Here is a 6,407-nt window from a genome sequence, read left to right on the forward strand (position 1 = left end):
CCAACGTGTCCTCTGCTCTCTTTACGCACACTCCGGAGTCAGTTAAGAGATGAATGTTGATAACCAAATTCTTCTTGGACGAATTTACACCTGAAATGTGCATCTTGGAAGAAAGTTGCACATCCGACCTCAAGTCTCCCCCTTTCAAACTAACTCTTCGTTTCAATCACTGTCTAATGAATTCTGCTCTAAAAAATATAACATTCAAAATGTCTTTGATCAGAAAATTAGAAAATGAATTTCAGAATGGCATTCACTACCTCGCCGAAGGTCCGAGTTCTAACATGAACAGAGGGACGTGCAAGTTTCACTGATGCCTCGGCCTCTTCTGACGCATTAAATTTCTTGCCAATAAATAAATAAATAAATAAATAAATAAATAAATAAATAAATAAATAAATAAATAAATAAATAAATAAATAAATAAATAAATAAATAAATAAATAAATAATTTATCGTGCCTAGGAACAGCCATGAGGGCTAAGTGCTGGCGCACGCATACATAAAAAAAAATAATACGGCAGGGGAATATCAGTAAAACAAAACAATGAATAAAAATAACAATCTTGAAAAGAAGAGTACATACAACAAGGCGCAAAATGAATACATCAGAAAAAGGAGGAGAAGGGCAGTTGAACAATATGGAAACTATGACACAACAACGCAAAGCTTGGAAAAGAACAATGACAGTGACTTGTGAAAAATATCAAGATCATGAAAGTGGGCGTTATAAAGACTCTGTATTCTGTGGACGGTTAAGTGTTGGTGGTGACAGGCAGCAACATGGAAAGGTGTACGCTCTCTGGTGGTCTTGCGCGGAATACAAAACATGATACAACTGAGGAGTTCGGGGCCCATGAGGATACCGTGAAGGAGTTTGAAAAGAAACAGAAGGTCAGCGCGATTACGTCGGCAGTGAATTAAGGGCAATTACAATAATTCAACAATGTCAGACCAAGGTCCGGCGTCCGTGTTAGCAAAGCGGTGATGATATATCCTTAGAAACTTTTTTCTGGACCCGATCTATAATGTCACTGTTGGATCTAGAAATGCCGTTTCAGACGACCGACACGTATTCGAGTTGAGGAAGGCAGATTGTTGTGTACAACTTGCGGAACGGTGTAGGAGAATGGAATTCTCTCCATAGTCTGCAAACGGAGCCAAGAGAGCGCATACGCCGCATTGCAACGAGTTTAGTGTGAGCTGAAAAGTGTAAGATTGTATCAAAAAGTACGCAGAGATCATTGATATCACGGACCTTATACAATGGTACAGAATCTACAGAATGAAAAAGAAAAAAAGAAAAGAGAAATACTTCCTTTTTTGCGAGTGAAAGTTATGACTTTGGTCTTAACAGCATTCAAGGTTAGGTTATTATCTGTGCACCATTTATACTACTACTACTACTACTACTACTACTACTACTACTACTACTACTACTACTACTACTACTACTACTACTACTACTACTACTACTACTACTACTACTACTACTAATAATAATAATAATAATAATAGGCAGACTTCAGCGATGATGGTGGTGGTGGTCGAGTTCGCCGGCTTTGAATTCACTTACTTCAATTGCCTATCAAGAAAGGGGTCAAGCAAGGAGGCACAATATCTCCGATGCTATTCACTGCATGCTTAGAAGTATTCAAGCTATTAGACTGGCAAGGCTTAGGTGTATTAAACATTGGCGAATATCAACAACCTTCGCTTTGCAGATGGCATTGTCCTGTTCAGCAACATTGGGGATGAATTGCAACGAATGATTGAGGACCTTAACCGAGAAAGCGTAAGAGCAGGGTTGAAGATTATTATGCAGAAGACAAAAGTAACGGTCTGGCAAGGGAATAAGAATTCATGATCACCAGTCAGCCTATAGAGTCTGTGCAGGAGTACGTTTAGCTAGATAAATTACTCACAAGGGACCCTGATTATGCGAAGAAAATTTACAGAAGGATAAAAAAAAAATGGGTTGGAGTGCATACGGCAGGCATTACCAAATCCTGACTGGGAACTCACCACTGTCGTTGGAAAGAAAAGTGTGCCATCATTGCATTCCAAAGGTGCTAACGTATGTGGCAGAAACTTGGACGTTAACAAAGAAGCTCGACAACAAGTTAGGGACCACGCAAAGAGCTATGGAACAAGAAATGTTAGGCGTAACATTAATAGACAGGAAGGGAGCGTTGTGGATCAGAGAGCAAACGGGAAAAGCCGATATTCTAGTTGACATTTAAGAAAAACAAAATGGAGCTTGGCAGGCCATGCAATGCGTAGTGCAGATAACCGGTGGACCATCAGAGTTACAGAATGGGTGCGAATGGAGGGGAAGCGCAGTCGAGGACGGCAGAAAATTACATGGAGTAATAAAATTAGGAAATTTGCTAGCGCAAGTTCGAATCAGCTAGCACAAGACAGGGGTAATTGGAGATCGCTGGTAGAGGCCTACGTCCTGCAGTGGACATAAAAAAATAGGCTGCTGCTGCTGCTGCTGCTGCTGCTGCTGCTGCTGCTGCTGCTGCTGATGCTGATGATGATGATGTATTTCAATGAAAACATGCGCAGCAGATCCGCCATTGTGATGACTCGTGGATCGCTTAAATTTCGGTATTTCCTGTTAGATTGTTTTTAATGTTGTCTTATAAGATTTTTTTTCAGTGATTCGTGCAAGACCATCTTGCCTCTCACGTGGAAGCTGTTGGAAAGCAGCATTTTATATATATATATATATATATATATATATATATATATATATATATATAGAGAGAGAGAGAGAGAGAGAGAGACGCAAGAAAGTAGGAAGGCAGGGAGGTTAACCACAACGGAAAACCCAGTTTGGTACCCTGCACTTGGAAGGCAACAGAGTAGGTAGAAAGATAAGAAGAAAGTAAACAGAGAGAGAGCAGACATACAGTCACAGCCGCTAACGATTACCGCGCACTATCACAGCACAATAGCATGGGGCCTCGTGAGCCACCACTTCAGAGTGCGACGAAGGTGCCGCTACAATTCCTAGAGAGAGAGAGAGAGAAAAAAAACGTGCACAAATGGGCTTTAGCTTTATTCGTTGCTCATTGTGCGGCATTTTATTACTGTTGTGCTGCCAATTCGGGAATCTGCGCACTGGCTTGCACGTGTAGATTTCGATATAGCGCCCCGCCAATTTATCATGTCTTTATCATTCTGCCTATATCACTGCTTTTACGTTGCATAAGACTGCCGGCTTCATTAAAGTATACCACCTCCTCAGCGGTGCCGACGAAACGGTAATATATTTAGCTTTGCTACATGTGTATACGCTTGTTGCAAGGTAAATGTACAGTGATCACTCTCCGTAGCCTCATCGCTAAGTGCTAAGTTTCCCTCCATAATTTCAAATGCTACTCTTACCTTTAGTAATGTCTGCTAGACAAGTAAATGCGCATAGATTTATATCGTGTGTCTATGTCCTATAGCTAAGAAACGTAAATGAATCGTCACTTCTCCCAGTGACATCATGGCTAAGTTTATTTGCGTAACTTCAACTCTTACCCAAGGTAAAATAATCATATTGTGTAGCCTACGAGTGCACGTTGCTTTCGCCAGCGCTCATTCCTTCCTAATTGAAATGGTGGACTGTGCTGATTACAACAGCTGTGGTTGGTAAGAAGCCGTGAAGGCAGCTCTTATGTGAGGGCTTTTCCTGCGGTGATCCAAGTCCTGTCCTTCACACCACTTTTAGTCGATTAGACGTTAGAGATTCGACAGAATGAAAGATCTTGGGATGTCCAGCAGCCTCGTGCGTCTGTGATTAGAGTGCTACAGCGTTTTTTTAAGTCTGCCGGGTCTCCGAGGTTTGGGACTGGGTGATGAATTATTCAACCTACACGCGAGTGCATTTCAACTCCTTTTTTTTTTGCCGTCGCTTGCCGTCGCTTGGAGCAAGTCAGACCGTTTTTGGTATTTCGCGTAATTGCATAATTAGTTATAATTAAGTAATCAACTTCATTAAATAATATAATCATAGCTAAATTGTCAATCAGAAAATTGTAGGATATCCTGAAAAATTCCCGATCCATCCTTCTGTTGCTCTCTACGTGTTATATAAAAGTTTTTTCCATGCCTGAAAGAAGCCAGCGAAAAGTGCCGCGCGACCAGTCGCGCGGCAGTTTTTTGTGTTTTGGGGGCTTTTGTAAAGTAATGAAATTACAGAACACTGTAAAAAGTCTAAGACGAAATGACAAAACATTAACAGAGTAAGACTGTGGATCAAGAAAAAAAAATAGGAAGAAAAAAAAAAAACGTTCTAAGAGTACACGAAGAGCACATGCATGAACAGATCATGGGAACATAGAGGACTATTAAATGCACATACACTGCTATTCACCAACAACTTATCAGGACCAGGAGAAAATACCGCAGAGGCTTGAGAGACAATGAGACCGGATATGCATGTAGCTTGTTCACAGTTCACCATTCCTGTCATCATTGTTCAGTTGCTCTCTAGACTTTCATTGTCTTTCAGTTGACTTGATTTTTGTCTGTATATTTATGTGCGCATTGTAATAAGTGTTTTGTCGCGTGTATACTACACTGGTAATCGATTCAAGCGTGCCGAAGATAAATGATCGTCATTATTTTCTCGCATTATTTTTATTTCTTCATGTAAGTGCGTCATTCTTGTCTGTTCATATGACAATCGAATGTTGTTGTTGTTGCTGTCGGCGACGAAAGGTTCGAGCATTCCCAAATGTCATACAATATACGCAAAAAAAAAGAATGTTAGGAGGACGTGCAGATTTGTGTAAATGCTCAAACAGTAAGCGGAACGCCGTTCTCCACCTACAAAATATACGCGCGACTCTTAGTCGAAACTATAGAAGCCGTGGTGGGCAACAGTATGCATTCCTGCTATCGCATGACTGCTCCTGATTGCCCATTAAGAAACTCGAAAATTCAGTGGGACCGCAGCACCGTGCTTCGGTCAGTTGTGGCTCCACCTGTACATATTTCGTGTGAGGCCGATGAAAGCGAAAGCAGCCGGTGCATTTTTGCTCCGTATACACACGACCTCCTTGGTGCACCGTATATTCATTTCCTTTTGCGATGCAGTTGATATACAATAAGATATGATGGCGGCCGAATCGTATTCGATTGTGGGCGTGTGTGCGTAAGCGTATATGTTTGTTGATTTGTAGATTCTGTGATTGTACGGTGTTTGTGGTGTTCGTATTTTGTATGTGTGTGCACGTATTTCTTTGCTTTTCTTGACCTAATGCCAAGAGGCCGAGCTGTATCTATCGAAGCATCAAAGGGACATAGATATCGCGCTTTCTCCGCGCAGCCTTAGAACAGCAGCCTTTCACGCCTGCGCCAGGCGTGTATAGCGTTCGGTGACGTTCGGTTTTATGTATCCCGTCCCTTTTCGTTTTTGCGTTCTCCCGCTATCGCGAACCAGCACCCGCGCGCGTGTGGGTTACTGAGCTATAGCAGTAAGAAAATAAAATAAATGTCGAAGGAACTTCATTCACGGGAGCAGTGTCGTTTCCCCGAAGATCTTGTCGATGGGGGCAAACGAAAGCGGAAGTTGCCGAGCATCGCCCTTGAACAGCAAGGCTCGGCGTCGTGCCGTATCGTTGATATCTCGTCACTGGATTAGCCGCTTCCTTCCTCCAAGCGCTGTGACGTGAGCGCCGTTGTATAGTACATACATGATTCGAATGCGTGGCGGCCGTGCTGGCACGCTTGCCATGCACCTTGGGAGGAGAATAAAAAAAAAGGACATAAAAAAGCAGACAGAAGGCTGTCCTTCTTCGGCTGGTTGGCGAGGTTGCCCGCGCAGGTGCGTCGCCGCGTGCACTCGCCGGTGCCAGCGAGGTGGCCGTCTTGCACCTCTAACTTAACGTGGCTCGTTGTTGGCATTTTTTTTTCTTCCTTCGCTTACGCGAAGAAAAAAAAAAAAAAGGAAGGGGGGGGGGGGGGGAGACAAAAATGCAGGTTCTGGCGGTTGTTGCTCGCGCGCTGAGAATCCTCGCGTAGTCTTCCAGTCAAGGTGACATCACCAACTGATAGGCAGCCAGCTTCGAGTTTTCTGCGATGCTACACGGAATTGCAGTGCTCCTACGTTTCACACACCTTGTACTGCAGGCGCAGTTGTGTACGCTACTTGCTACATGAATCGAAAGAACTTGCAACGTAAGGCCAAATGATCCTTATGGTGGTTGACAATTTGACGCGGGCTTAAGTTCTTTCTGCCATTTTTTGCCTAATTTTCCTTTATTAATGATGGTGCCACAGTTCTTTATCGCCGTTAAGCCTACGGTGTGATGCTTCAGAGGCTTCCTTCAGCAATTCGAACTGTTGGCGTTCAAGCATAGAGGTTCAAATCTAGCATTCATTTTCAGATGAACGAATGGATTCCG

The sequence above is a fragment of the Dermacentor silvarum genome, chromosome 1 (assembly GCF_013339745.2).
Source record: "Dermacentor silvarum isolate Dsil-2018 chromosome 1, BIME_Dsil_1.4, whole genome shotgun sequence".
NCBI classification, from domain to species: domain Eukaryota; kingdom Metazoa; phylum Arthropoda; class Arachnida; order Ixodida; family Ixodidae; genus Dermacentor; species Dermacentor silvarum.